The sequence below is a fragment of the Acinonyx jubatus genome, chromosome B2 (genome assembly GCF_027475565.1).
Source record: "Acinonyx jubatus isolate Ajub_Pintada_27869175 chromosome B2, VMU_Ajub_asm_v1.0, whole genome shotgun sequence".
NCBI lineage: Eukaryota > Metazoa > Chordata > Mammalia > Carnivora > Felidae > Acinonyx > Acinonyx jubatus.
In genome coordinates, this window is record NC_069385.1 from 22,370,554 (window position 1) to 22,386,583 (window position 16,030).

The 16,030-nt window shown below is 39.1% G+C and overlaps 1 protein-coding gene and 1 pseudogene across 10 annotated transcripts in view; one reads left to right on the plus strand and one right to left on the minus strand.

The window, feature by feature from the left end:
- Positions 1-16,030, minus strand: part of PHACTR2 (phosphatase and actin regulator 2) — a 267,344-nt gene that overhangs the window by 111,687 nt on the left and 139,627 nt on the right. The window lies entirely within an intron of this gene.
- Positions 12,045-12,389, plus strand: LOC113598651 (NADH dehydrogenase [ubiquinone] 1 alpha subcomplex subunit 5-like; annotated as a pseudogene).

The window sequence follows — 16,030 nt, forward strand, 5'->3', positions numbered from 1 at the left end:
CTGTTCTTCCATTTCCTAGCTGGTAATCTTGGGCAAGGTCATTCAACCTTGTTCATAGTCTCTTCCTCAACCATAGAAGGGGATAATACAATTTACCATTTGGGTTGTTGCTAGGGTTAACAGAAAAAATACCCGCAAAGGGTCATACTGAGTCACCAATATTCAAGAAAGGTGAATGTCTTCCACTACTTTTTTTCCTCCTCCTACACAATCAAGTGGAAAGGGGACTCTTAAAAGGTTTTGAGGAGAATAAATCATAGAAAGTGGGTTATTTACAATTTGGAGCAACCAGGAGAGTGAAATGTCTTTGAAAGCTATTTTCCAGGTCTTCCAGAGGGCACCAGAAAAACAAAAACACCCTGTACAAAATGGACTCCTGCACAGAGCCACCTGTGTTCTCCACTGGTCTCAGGACAATTGCTAAGAGCTGCAGAGAACCAGCATGCACCCAAGGGAAACTGCCATCAGCCCACAGCAGAAGTGCCCTGAGGGGAGTCACAAAGCAAGAAGGTTGACATCACCTACAAGACTGGGAGAGAATCACTAGAACTGGATTTGGCTCTATTTCCCACCAGCTGGGAAGTTGCACAGTTTATTTTTATGCTTGTACCTGCAAAAAATAAAAAAGTAAAGTAAAAAACTAAAAACAAAAGAACCTATTTTATTCAAAAGACCTGTTGTTTACTTGGTGAATCCTTACTGAACCATGTTGAAAATTCACTTAGTGAACTGTCTACACCTAGTTGAGCTACACGTTGTTGTTGCCTTTACTTTTTTTTTTTTTTTTTTAAGTCTGTGCTGTTTAAGAAGTGTTGCTATAGTGGCCAAACACAGGAAGTTGCGTTTTACTCCTGTTTCCAAATATGCCTAATGTCAAAATCTGAGGAGAAAAAAAAAGTTCCGTTTCATGACTCTGTTAACCTCAGATTCTTTAGTGTTAAGGCCACCTTTAAATTCAACATAGTTCCTAAGTCCTGAAGGACTCATATTTACTGAGAATCATCATCTACTGGTCTGGCTAAGAAATCACAATCAAGGGGACCTCTGTTTATTCTGCACCATCCCCTTTTTGCGATCTAACAGGAACCTTATGCTCTTTCTTTTTGCCCCTGGGACGAGATACCCAGCAATGAAAACAACGTAGGAATGGCACTACTAACACCATAAGTCATTATTCCTTAAATCCTTATTAGTTATTTCCATTGTGTATAGTAAGCCTTCATCTTTAGACCTTAGGATACTGAGCTTTGAATCTGAAATGCCAAGCTTGAATCCCATTGAAATGTTCTCACTTGGAAGAACACCATTACTCTGTGACTTGCAAACGTTGTTAGAATGAGTGTTTGGCCTATTCTGATCTGCTAACTATGTTAAAAAACCAAAGTGACAGGATCACAACCAATGGGTATGGAGTTTAACTGAAAATTCCTGCACATCCCAACTCCTACTCCGTCACCATTTAGATTCAGATCAGGGCCCAAAAGATTATTGGATCTGGCATGCAGCTTCTTAGGAATGCCTCGTATCTCAGCCATCTCAAGGTCTAACTTACTTTTAGGAAACTCCTGCTCCAAAAGAAGCCAAAAAATTAAACACAGTAATCTCTTAGGTGACTGGAGAGTTTTAAACCCTTTTAAGGGAGAATCTAGGTTTGTAGGATTCTGACGCACCCATCTTACTGGTGTGTTTACAGGGCTCGAGGGACCTGTTCCAAGTAAATTAAAGAATTTGGGACCTCAAGGAAGTGGGTGTGTTTTTGAAGCACTATCTTCATGTCTTGTGACAAGACGAATAAGTCCACCCAGTCTGTCCATCCCAGTGAAGACTTTCCTGTGAAATTTAGCAAGAGATAGGAAGCCATTATTGAAAGCTGGCTAGGTGCTTTGCAAAGTGTATGGGACATAATATAAATGTGTTTAGTCACATGTGAATCATCCTTGAATTACCAACCTGATTCAATGGGGCTGCTGCATTTTCTGGCAAGAATATTCTTGCTCTGGCTTTACTTTGACAGGTGTTTTAACACTATCTTTCTTTAGCATCCCTATTCATTTTATTTCTTATTTTAGCAGCTTTTTGTGAAGAAACATGTCACTCTGCGGGATATCAAACACATCTAAGATAATAAAAGCATACAGAGTAAGAAAAAAAAATCAAACACAGAAAAGAGGAATATATATATGTAGTGACATTTGGAAATAAAGCATTTCTCTAAATAGTGTGCCTCACATTTAGGGATCTCAAAGAAGATTATAAAAAACTAGTCAGGTGGTACTTATATAGTTGCTGACCACACTGGATTAGCATCTTCATAAGCATTTTTTTTTCTTAGCATTACTCAATCAATTTGGTGCTCCACTCACAAGGTAATTATTTCTTATACAAGTACGGCAGAAACACAGTGTTCACATAGACTATTTTCTAATTTTACCACTTATTCTCTTTATATTCCATGCCTTATCTCCTAAGTGGCACTGCCTAGTGACATTGATTGGCTCCCATTGCCAAAAAACACCTTCGATGCATCCTCTTACTCAGGCCATGTCTAACCGAATATGTAGCATCGTTGACGAGCAGGAAAGAAGCTATAGTCTGTTAAGAAGTGCAATTGAAGAAACCAGAAAAAAAGACAATGGATCCAATGTGTTTATGGGCCACTGTGAATGGATCTCAGTTTGTAAACTTGTTTGAAGGATAATTGCAATGGCTGAATTTTGTCCCCCAAAATTCAAATATTGAAGTCTTCGTTCCAAGTACCTCAGAATGTGACTGTATTTGGATAGAAGGTCTTTAAAAATGAGGTCATATGTGTGGACCCTAATCCAATTACCGGTGTCCTTGTAAGACAGTAAGACTGGATAGATGTGTGGGTTCACAGACCATATGGGGATACTGGGAGAAAGTGGCAAGGAGAGAGACCTTAGAAGAATCCAAACCTTGACCTTGGACTTCTAAGTGCTAAGTGAGTTCTTAGACTCCAGAACTGTGAGAAAATGAAATTCTGTTGTTGAAGCCAACCCAGTCTGTAGTAATTTGTTATGGTAGCCATAGCAAACTAATACAGACTTTTCCTCTTATCTGTTACGGAGTCTATTCGTACACTGAAGATAGAGTGAAAATGTCACACAGCTTTCAACCCCATCTCTACCCCACCCCGCCTAACAGAGGGGAAAAGAAAAGTTCTTTAAAGGCTTCTGCTAGGATCATTTTATAATGGCCTTATTAATTAAAACACCATCATTTGAAAAATGAGGTGCCCATGTGTTGTGACATTCCATGGTCTGATGACTAAAGGGGACTCGAGTTTTTTTTAAGTGTGCAGTTCTAGATCCTTCTTAAAAATCTCCAGTTTGATTTTATTCTTTTCATTGTTTTCTTTAAAAAACTGGCAGCCAAGTACTTTCCAAGCGACAGAACACTAGTTGCGCACATATGTATATAATTCCATTTTAGTAGACTTGAGGAAAATGAAACACTGCTCTGTTAGGCACACAGAACATTCAACATGAGCTCAGTTAACTCGTTCTGGCTTATTCCAAGTTTCCATCCTCAGCTGTCTCCTCCAGCCTGGCAGATCAGCACAAGTTAACTTCACAGATGTAGAAGAAATTTTGAAAAACACAGAATCCCTTTAAATAGATGGAATCGGCAATTGCGATCCTGAATCATCCTGTCACGTTGCCCTTCTCAGTCCTGTGGGCTACCCAGCTGTGTGGTCAGAAACATTTTTATTCTGGAAGGAAGGTCCAGGGCAATGCTCAGCAGGCCCTCCTCAGGACACCTTGGGCAAACAGTGGCCTTTCCCGGGGGAGGCTCAGAAACCCTTCAGAAAAAGCCTGTAAGAGACCCCAATTAAGACTGGAATTTACTTCACACTGGGCAATGTACTGCAGAATAGGCACATCGTTGAAAGGAAAAAGACCCCTGAAATAAAAACAGGCAAAAATAAAGAGTCAAACGTTTCCAAAAGGAACATATGAAAAGAATTTCTAAATAAATGATTGCTTCCTTTTGAAGTTTTCAGGATTTGCTGCCCACATTTCTAAAAGAGAAAAGGTCTCGGCCTCCTTTTTAGAAAATATATTTGACTAAAATCTTTCTTACAGTCCATCCCACGCATTATTAAACACCTGTTCTAATCCAGCCCCTGCTCTGTCGCTTTGGTTCCTCCTTAATTAGCACACAGCCACCTCCAATGAAGTTTACAGGTGTCTTCCTAAAAAGGCAACTGACTCAAAATTCTGGGTCCTTTCCTTAAACAGCAATTGTCATTCTACAGATAGCTTCTTTCCCTTTGAATGTAACTGTATTTACCTCAAACCCAACTCGTGCGGGAAATGAATTATTTTGCAGTTTGTAATATTAGCAAAATGTATGCAAGAGCAAAAAAACTTCTGGCAACGTGATTTTGCCAAAATTGTCCTTGACAATGGGAATACTTGCTCAGGAATAGGACATATTAATGACCAAATTCATCAAGGCATTGGGTACAGAACATCAGTGTGTTTGAACTGGACATTTTGTAACCTCTACTTCACGTCAAGAGAAGTCACACATTGTTAATGAAGAGAAAGCCTTCATCTGAAGCCACTTTTTAAGACACTGCTAACCTCCAGAGGATGTTTCTCACATTAAGAGCCTTCTGGAATACTTGCTAAAGATGCAGATTCTGAGACCCCACTCCAAGATGGATTTTGCTATTCTAGAATATGTTGCCCAGAAGAGAGTATTTTTCCCAAGCATACTAAGTGATTCTCACAATCAGGCAAGTCTGTGAAATATCATTATTACCTCAGTAAACATATTTTTAAATTAGTCCATTCAGCTATAAAACGTTGAACTTTCATAAAATATTTTTTTAGACTATAATAACAAGAGCACGTCAAAGTTGAGTTCTCGTGTGACAATTGTTCAAGAAAGTCTTTTGCAATTAATTCAAAACTTTTTGCTGAAGAGAAAAAAATTAATCTACATAAAGGGAAAATGTTAATGGTGATTAATTATAAGTGGCAGTGGATATTTTTACATATTACAGTAAGTTTGCCTCGCTGCCTTACGACCCAGCCAAGCTACTGAGCAAGTAGACAGACAAAATAAAGATGCCTTCTTATATAGTAGGTCTCAAAAAAACCATGCCCCATGAGCTTTTCTCAAGAAGCTACCTGTGTGCTCTGTCTAAATAAGGAAACAGACCCAGAAAAAAACAGACGTTGATCTAGGAATCTAAACGTCCAACACCAGACTTAAGTGGAAAGACTCCCCAGCCTGATGTGAAGAGAGATCCAGGGAAATAGGCAGCAAGCTTAGAGGAAGCCACAGTCCAATTTGGTTACAGTTCTTCAAGATGAACTTGACAGAATAACAAAAGTGTTTGAACATGCCGAGAAGAGATTTACATAACTGGGGGAAGATTTAGGGATGAGTATGCAGGACCCTTAGCAAGCAAACAAAAATACCAGTAAGGAAAGCAAAAGCCATGCAGGAAAGAAAAAGTAATCATGGTTTACCACAGGCTTAGCTATCATCAACTTTTTACACAGTTACACAGAATACTGTTCTAATCAAAAGTACAGTGGAAGAACGCTGGGGAGATGAGAACAGTAGAGAAATGTGTGATGGAGGGGGGTGGGCTGGCAGGGGTCAGAGAAAGGGTGAAAAACGAAGCTGTATCTTCAATTTCCAAACTGTGACTTCAGTGACAATGTGTCAAACGGAACAATCGATAATTAACAAGTAAGCATGCTATTTAGAGACTGGAGGTAAATACTGAAGAATCAATTTAAACAACTGCACGTTTCTTGGACACTACTTAACTTTTCACTCAATGCCTATCACTCTACTAATATCCGAACTGGCCAAAAAGGGCTGTTCATTTATTCAATAGTTGTGTCAAGCATATACCTCAGAATAAGGCAGATTAGGGAACAAGATAAGGTCCCTTAGCTTCTGGAGCCTAGGTTCTAGTGAAGGAGGTACTGAAAAAGAAACATGTAAAGAAGCAGGATAGGGGCACCTGGGTGGCTCAGTTGGCTAAGAATCTGACTCTTGATTTCGGCTCAGGTCATGATCTCATGGTTCCTGAGATCTAGCCCTGCATCGGGCTCCCTGCTGAATAGCTTGGAGCAGCTTGGGATACTCTCTCTCTGCCCCTCTCCACCCCCCCACCCCCCCCCCCCGCACCCACCATTCTGGCTTGCACGCAGGGCATACTCAAAATAAACAAATAAACTTAAAAAAATATATTTAAAGAAAAAAGCAGGATTATCTGAGAGATAAAAGCAAGGAAGGAGAAAGAACTGTGGCTTGAGGAGCTAGGCAGGCTTCTCTGAAGAGGGCTGGACAAGGAAGGTCTCCATGAAGCTGGCAACTGAAGGAGTAAGCTTTGGAAAGAGCTAGCCAGAGAGCGTCCCTTTCATCCCAGACAAAGAGGGAGCAGCAACTTCCAAGGTCACAGGTAAGAACAAGCAAGGCTTGTCTGGTGACTGGAAAAGGGAGTAAGACTGTGGCACGAGGGGGTGTGGGGGGAGGGGCAGGGGCCAAGGATCAGAGAGGATCCTGTGGCCTTGTGGGCCAGAGTAAGAAATCTGGATTTCATTCTAAGGGCAATGGGAAGACGCAGGAAGGCAGTGAGTAAGGAAGTGATGTGATTTATGTTTTAAAACATTACTTAGGCTGCTGTGTGGAACATGAATTGCAGAAGGCTGAGAACAGAAGCAGGAGACCAGCTCCAGCTCACTACGGTTGTGCAATGACTGTGGTCAGAGCCTGGACGGCGGCAGTAGAGATAGAGGTGGGTGGACTAGAGAGACATTTGGAAAGGAAAACATACAGGACACGTGGATGGTTCGGTGAGGAGGGGAAGAGAAAACTCAAGGAGGCCTCCTCAACTTCCAGCTAGAATGCATGAGGTGGCTGGAGGTATTATTTGGTGACATGTAGAAAGTTCAGGGGAGAAGGGATTTGGCGGGTAAACTCAAGCCTTCTGTTTAGACCTCTTACCTGTAGGATGCCCATTAAGGACCCAAGCAGACCTGCCCCATAGGCTCTAGCATATCTGAGCCTAGAGTGCAAGGTGAGAGCAGAGTTGCAGATACAGATGTGGTCATCGCCCCGCTCCCATTTCTCCAGCCACCCCCCAGGTCGGGAGTTCACTCCACCTTGCTGGATTATCCTAGCGGACCTCTTGGCCGTGGGGAGGTCTCCCCCAGGAAATCCACACTGTGTGCTCGGCAGGCAGATTCATCCCCTGGGGCAAAGCTGTAATCATTTCTCATTTGATAAAAAACCTTCAGTGCTTCCCACCGCCTGTGTCCTTCTTGCCTTTCAGAGCCAGAATTCTTGTCCCCATTCTGTACTTCCTGGACTCCCTCATTTGTCCCCACAATTCTCCAGGGGTCCCTTTCCTCCCACTTTCCTTTCTGCCCATCTCCACTAAGCACAGACCCTTGTGGGCAGGGGCTATGTATGATTTCCCTTTGAATCTTCCCCCATGGCCCAGCACAGAATCTTCCGTGTAATCACTTCATTTTTTTTTTAATTTTTACAAATGTTTATTCATTTTGAGAGAGGGAGAGGGAGGCGGGGAGGAGGGAGGGAGGGGGGGGGGAGGGAGGGAGAGAGAGAGAGAGAGAGAGAGAGAGAGAGAGAGAGAGAGAGAGAGAATACCAAGCGGGCTCTGTGCTTTCAGCGCTGAGCCCCTATGCGGGGGGGGGGGGGGGGGGGGGGGCGGCTGGAACTCACAAAGAGCAAGATCATGACCTCAGCTGAAATCAAGAGTCAGTCCATGACTGAGTCACCCAGGTGTGCCAGTAACACCTTACAAAATGAGCCAATTTGCAGGAATATATTCACCGAGCACATACCGGCACAGCTTTCCAGGTTATTCCTAAGCAAAACACCACTTAAGTCCCTCCTTTGTCAACCAAAATTCCCTTAGTGTTAATGGCTGAAATGTTATACTTGCCAGAAGGTTTATATGAATAAAAACATCCAGCCCCTTGAAACAAAAATAAATGGAGGCGTAAGCAAATATAAACGATAACAGAGCAAACTTTTAAAAGCAATGTTATTTGCCTATTCCCTTCTGGGGAACAAAAACTGTTGTTTTTGGTTTGGGTTCCCCTGCTCAGATAGCGGTGGGATAGAGAGTGGACCAGAAGTGTTTATTTGCTTAAGACTATTTCTACCTCAAGAACACTTTTACGTAAGTTGAGTCCCCACTAAATATGAATCTTTACTCCCAAGAATACAGACTCCCAAGAATGGGCAGTTAGCCCATTACACTGAAGTCCCTCAAGACCAGAAAGGGTGTTGGAACTTCTCCTTTATTCAAGTTAAAGAGGCTTATTTAGAGGATCAACAACCCAGAGTCCTTATCTCCTGCCCTCCTGAATTAAGTAGGCAAAAGGTGAAGTCTGACTCCCCCACTGATTGTTATCCTCTCAGACTTTGGAAGATAAAATATATTTAAGCTAAAAATATTTGGAATATTATTCATTGACCAGACCTGATGAGCTGTGGACCAAAGAGAAGTAAATGAAATTCAAATTTTTGCTCATTTTCTCTCCAAGTGAGGGACATTTGCATTATGATCAAACAGACTAAGAAGAAAATTAACCCCCAAGCGAAGATGGCTATAAGGACCTAGATTTTTGTTTTCATCATGGAATTCACAAGAAAAAATAAAGTGGCTGCAAAACAGTCAATGATTTTAAAACTGAGTCTGATTTCATGCCAGCTGGAGAAAAGCCAATACGGTTACAGGGCAACTCATGGCTTTAATTCCAGCGGCGGTCCAGGCAGACCCTGGATATGAAATCCCTGGCCACGATCATGTCCAAAGCAGATGAAAGCAGAAGCTACCACACTATTCCTCGTAAATGAATTTCCTCTCTCTCTGTGTAGATTTTTCTTCATGCACATATTTAAAAAACAGAATCATTATTTTAAACCTGCCTTTTTATATTATGTTATTTATTATATAAATCACTTTTCAAAATTATGCTTTACACCATTTTTAAGTAGCTTATTCCATCCCATGATTGTTCCCCACATAACTGAAAACATTTCTTGGTGTTCAACTGCTATTTCCAATTTTTGGCTTTCATAAACATTACCCTAGTGAGCAAGTAATTATTTCCTTTACAATATGCTCCTAAAAGCGGAACTGCTGGGTCTGGGTGTATGCACATTTTAAGGTTTTTAATCATCAAGCTGCTCTTCTGATAGGCTGTACCAATTTAAACTATCACAAGACAATCATCTGAGAATCATTCTAATCCTTGCTCAGTGCATACGTGATCGATAGCATCTTTTTTTTTTTCATTGAATTGCTAAAACTATTTCATATACCAATTGGTAAATTATGTCTCTTCTCTGGTTAAGTAATGTGGGCAAGGTAACTCTTGTGCTTTAGTTTTCCTCATCTGGAAAATGGGGATATTAATAAAATTGATGTTGTGAGGAGATTAAAAAGTTAATTTTTAGTAGTTCCTACAGTGAGTTCAGTTTCTTACTGATTTCTTTTTCTTACTGATTTTTAAGGGCCTTAGTCCATAAAGATATTAATTATTGTTTTCAATATATTTAATGCAAATATTTTGTCAGGTTTATGATTTCCTTTTTCAATTTTCTGATGATGGGGCTCTTAGCTGTGCATACGTTTTAAAATATCATTAAAGCATTCACTTTAAATCAGAATAAGTTACAGAGATCCAATATTCAAATACAAGAAAAACAGAAAAGGAAAGCGTGACTCTTTAGTTTGTTAAAAAGAAAAGGATTGATAAATTTGACTATGTAAAAACAGGAGTTTTTATATGAAAAAAATAAATTTAAGAGGTAAGAATAACAGAAAAATATAAGCACAAGGCTAATCTCCTTAAAAAAAAATCTCCACAAAAAGCTGCAAGAAAACATAAAATAAGGCTCTAAACAATTCAGAGAAAAAGAAATACAAATACCCCACTTCACTCATAATCAAAGTGAGATATCCCTTTTTGCATATAGACTGACATGGGTTTTTGCAAATTAATTATGCATAACATTGTGGTCAGGTACAGTTGTGTAGAGTGTTCACTGCACAAGGACATCTAGGCAAGGAAGTATGTTGGGACTCAATTCCTGCTAATGTTCCACTTGTTAAATCATGTGCCTGCAGGGCGGCCTCAACCAGAGGGAGGGACTTCAGTTTCTCACAAAGCAGTATACAGTCTAAGAGAAACCCTGATACTCCTGTGGTGTTGGTGAAGAGTTCAAAAATGGAATTCTCATATACTAAGCAGCCTCTTTGAGAGTAATTTGGCAAAGTCTACCAAAATGAAATATACAAATCTTTTGACTCTACAATTCTAGGATTTTATTGGTACACGTAGTTCAAGATGTTCAGATAAAGATGTGCATTTCAGCATTTTTCATCATAGCACATACATAAAAGAACCTCAAAACAATCTAAAAATACAAACCTAAAGTATAAAAACATTAAGTTCTTTTAAAAAGCATGATATACCTACAGATTATAAAATTGCTTGTTTATAAGATTAAAGAGATTCGGTGCCTGAGTGGATCAATCCTTAAGCATTTGAGTTCGGCTCAGGTCATAATCTCACAGTTTGTGAGTTCGAGTCCCACACTGGGTGATCTTAAGCCCCACTTTGGGTGAGCCCTGTTCTCTGTCTCTCTCTCTATCTCTCTCTCTCTCTGTCTCTCTCTCTCTCTCTGTCTCTCTCTCTCTCCCTCTGCCCCTCCCCGCACCCACGCGCGTGTGCTTTCTCTCAAAATAATAATAATAATAATAATAATAATAATAATAGATTAAAGAGATTGATATGGAAATATTTTGAAGTTATATTACATGAAAAGCTCAAACTCTAGAGCAGTAAATGTAGTATGTCTTGCTTGTGTTTTGATAAAGATAAATACTTGAATGAAAACTGTCTGAAATGGGGGGAAAAGAGTTGTTCATTCCAGGTTATAATTGGTAAGAGACTGAGGTCTGGGGAGGGGGAGTCAAACTCACTTTTAGCCTGAATCACCTTGTAGAGTTTGACCTTTGACCATGTGGCATGTTATTTTTATTAAGGAAATTAAACTCTACCCTTTTTGCTTTCATGATTTCTTCTTACAGAGATCCAGGTTTACACAGAAATGGATAAGTATTCTGGGCAGAAAAAATATAACTCCCTGACCAAAATATGAAAACCTAGAAACACAAATACATATAGATTCCATCATGGCCTAGATGCGATGTGCAAACTTTATTCACTCATTCCTTTGTCTCCCCAAAATCAAAGAGTGGCTTTCTCTGCCCTTTTAACTCAAGGGCTGAGGGGGAGCCTCAGGGGGGTGGGGTGGTGCTGAAGAAACAGCTACTAGATTCAGATACCACCCTTCAGACAACAGAGCCAGAGTAACAACAAAATTCTTGATGTAAAAAACAAACAAACATAACTCTCATTCATATGATCATTGGCTTAAAGCAATTGGGCTGTTCATTGACAATATCGTTGATTCAGTCATGCATTCAACAAACATTTATTGTGTCCAATCTAGCATGCCTTATACTTGGCGAGGGGAATACTGAAGTCTCAATGCTTCTAGGGCATGAGGCCAGAGGGTACTAAAACCACCCTATTTGGTGACATATCTGTTTAGCCTGTGCTTAGAAATAATGGATCTAGTCCTCAATGAGATACTAGCAAACCAAATCCTGCAACACATAAAAGGATTATACACCATACCCAAGTAAGCTTTATTCCAGGAATGCAAACTTGGTTTAACATCTGAAAATCAATTAATGCTATATTAATAGAATGAAGGACAGAAAACACACAATCATCTCAAGAGAGCCACACACACACACACACAAAAAAAAGTCTTTGACTCTTGCATGATAAAGATGCTCCCAAACTAGGAATAGAAGGGAACCTTTTGATAAAGGGCATCTATGAAAAGCCCACAACTAACATGACACTAAATGGTAAAAACTGATTGTTTTCCCCCTTAGATCAGGAAGAAGACAAGAATGTTCACCCTTGGGCTCTGTCATGGTGGGTTTGCTATAAAAGACCATCAGCCTTGTGGGACTGGCTATATGTCAGAGTCACATGAGAGGCTAAGAATATTGTAAAGTTTCTCAATGTTCTTCAGCAAATTCCTAAAAATACAGCATATAGAAAGTATACAGAATAGATTACAAATGAGAAGCTGAATATGGTTAAAGCAGAATCAGGTGTTAAGAAATTCAAAGACCAACTTCAGGGTGGCCAACTATAGGAGTGATTCTTCAGGCTGAAAATGAACTAAGTCTGGCAAGAAAAATGATACAGTGGAAATCAAGGTAGCCTTTAGAGGAAGAGCCTCCTGCCAACCAATGGAAATGGCCAATATAATCATTATTAAATGACTAGTGTGGTGATAGAAAACCAATGTAATTAAATGTTCTGTTATATTAAAAAAAAAAAAAAGAATGTCCACTCTTGGCACTTGTATTTAACATGATAGTGTATAATGAGTGAGGGCAATTAGACAAGGAAAAGAAGACAAAAGATCTTCAGATTAGAAAACAAGAAGTAAAATTATCTCTATTTGCACATAAAATCTTATATATAGAAATAATAAGGAATGTACTGAAAAACTATCGGGACCAAAACATGAGTTCCACAAGTTTGTAGGGTATAAGATGAATGTATAAAAATTAATTTTTGTATATTATATGCTAGCAGACAACATTCTCAAAATGAAATAATATAATTTCATTTATAGTGGCATCAAAAATAATAAATATGCAGGGATAAATTTAACAAAGAAGGAGCAAGACTTCTATGCTGAAAACTACAAAACACCGTGGAAGGAAATTAAGGAAGATTTCTAAATAAGATCTAAACTTCTAAATAAGGTCTAAATAAGATCTAAATAAATGGAAAGATGTTCGTGTTTACAGACTGAAAGACTTCACATTGTTAAGAGAACAATATTATTCAACACAATCCCCATCAAACTCCCAGCTGGCTTTTTTGCAGAAACTGACAAGCTGAATGTGAGATTTATATAAAAATGCAAGGAGATTAGAATAGCAAAAAAATCTTGCAAAAGAAGAACAAAGTTAGAAGACACTTTTCTGTTTCAAAACTTGCTGCAAAGCTATAGTAATCTAGACAGCACGGCTTATTAATAGACATGTAGATCAACAGGATAGAAGTTCAGAAATAAACCTTACATTTACTGTCAGCTGATTTGTGACAAGGTGCCAAGACAATTCAATAGGGAAAGAGTCATCTTTTCAACAAATGGTGCTTGACAACTAGATATCCACATGCAAAAGAATGAAAATTAGAACCCTACAATACACCACACATAAAAATTAACTTAAAACAGATCACAGATCTAGGGGCACCTGGGTGGCTCAGTCTGTTAAGTGCCAGACTTCAGCTCAGGTCATGATCTCACAGTTGGTAAGTTCAAGCCCCGCACTGGGTTCTCTCCTGTTGCAACAGAGTCGGCTTTGGATCCTCTGTCCCCCCCTCTCTCTGCCCCTCCCCTGTTCAAGCGTGTACATTCTCACTCTTTCTCTCTCAAAATAAATAAATAAATAAATGTTAAAAAAAAATGTATCACGGACCTAAATGTAAGAGCTAAAATTATAAAACTCTTAGAAGAAAACTTAGGTGTAAATCTTCTTGACATTGGTTAGGCAATGGTTTCTTAGATAAGACTCCAAAAATACAAAGAGAAGAAAAAAAGGTGAACTGGAAATAATCAAAATTTCAAAATTCTGAATTGCAAATCATATCAAGAAAGTGAAAAGACAACCCACAGAATGGGAGAAAGTATTTGTAAATCACATATCTGGTAATGACTTATCTCCAGTATATAAAGAATTCTTTTATTCCAATAACAGGAAGTCAAGGGGCACCTGGGTGGCTCAGTCAGTTGAGCGTCCGACTTTGGCTCAGATCATGGTCTCATGGCTTGTGAGTTTGAGCCCTGCATCAGGCTCTGCGCTGACAGCTCAGAGCCTGGAGCCTGGTTGGGATTCTGTCTCTGTCTCTCTCTGCCCCTCCCTGCCCCTCCCTGACTCATGCTCTGTCTCTGTCTGTCTGTCTCTCTCTCTGTCTCTCAAATATAAATAAACATTAAAAAAAATAGGAAGTCAAATTACCTAATTAAAATTGGGCAAAGAATCTGAATAGACATTTTTCCAAAGAAGACATATGGATGGCCAACAGGTACGTGAAAAAGATGCTCAATGTCATTAGTAATTAGGAAAATGCAAATCGACACCACTATGAGATACAACTTCACATTTACCAGGATGGCTAAAATCAAAAAGATAAATAACAAGTATTGGCAAGGATGTAGAGAAACTGGAAACTTCATATACTGCTGGAGGGAATGTAAAATGGTACAGCTGCTTTGAAAAACTGGCAGTTCCTTAAAACATAACATAAACATAGGATTACTAGGTGGCCCAGCAATTCTACTCCTAGAAATATACCAAAAAGAAATGAAAACGTATGTTCACCAACAACTTGTACATGAAGTTCATAGCAGCACTCTTCATAGAACCAAAACCTAGAAATAACCTAAATGTCCATCAACTGATGGAAAGAGAGAGAAAATGTGGTATATTCCTATAGTGGGATGTTACCCGGCAATGAAAAGAAATGAAGGACTGATACATGCTACAACATGGATGGCCCTTGATAACACTATGCTGAGTGAAAGAAGTCAGTCACAAAAGGCCATGTGATGTTATGATTCCATTTATATGAAATGTTCAGAATAAGCGAAGAAGATTTGTTAATCAGGGCTGGGGGTTGAGAGGGATGGGAAAAGAGACTGATGGTTGCACAACACTGAATATACTAAAAAATAATGAAGTGTACATTTTCAGTGGGTGAGTTTGGTATGGTTTGGTAATTATGTCAATACAGCTGTTTTTAAAAAATAGAAATAATGGCTCTAACTGCATGTTTTCAGAAATAATGATTAATGGTCTTTCTAAAACTTTGAGAAATAGATGCAGCCCTAAGCTGAAAGGTTCAACAGAGCCTAAAATCAAGAGTGAAAAGCAAGCTAACTTGTGGCCTGTAATGATTATTTTACAAAAGCCCAAATCAAACATCTTCTATGGTCAAGCATAACTTTTTATTTTAACTCACTTTCTATATAAATCGGTTGCACAATTTCTCAACATGATTAGTCATTTTATAGGGAATTATAGCAATCTGGGCATTTTTCGCTATACTGGGTAAGAGCTAGAACAGTCATATTTTAAGATTCTATTCTGCTTCTTAGTGATCAGTTACGCAATATTCCTTGCCCTTTGTAAAGGCAAAATTCACTTTTCTAATATTAATCCCAACAATATTTTGCAGCAAAAGAACTAAGTCCTGGGCGTACTTTATAGCTGTTGTATTTGAGTACGGATTCAATTCTATGCTTTACCAGTGCAGAAATATAAAATATAAACTCTTCCTTACAATGAAAGAAGCCACACTGTTTTTTAAAGTAAGACAAAGGAAACTAAGCATCATTTGCACAAGATAGTTTACTAAAATTAAGATCCTAATCAACACCCCCCCTTCCCCATCCCACCCATCCCATTCCCAAAGGCGTCAATATGGAGTCTCTGATGTTCTGGTGCATTGTATAACCCTTGTCATTAACAAGAAGGAAAGGTGTGATCTATTCTAGGATTTTGATTTCTCTCCTTTGCAGAGGGTTCCTCCTTTGGCGACATTAACATAAGCCCTAGTAAAGCTTATGATTTTTCAGGGTGTGAAGCAGCGCAGTATAAACAAACCCATGTGGGGGTAAGTTGGAATGATAGAATGCTATCTAGCTGGAGACATCCTGGAGCTGATTAAAAAAACCTTCATCTGTGCCCTGTCACTTCCTTTCAGCAAGATCCTGTTAATGTTTACACAATTTTAAAAGTGTATCAGATATCTCAAGGAATAACGTAAATGGCCCCTTTGAGGTTGTTTTTTTTTTAATGTTGATGGAAAAAATATCAAAATAATACTTT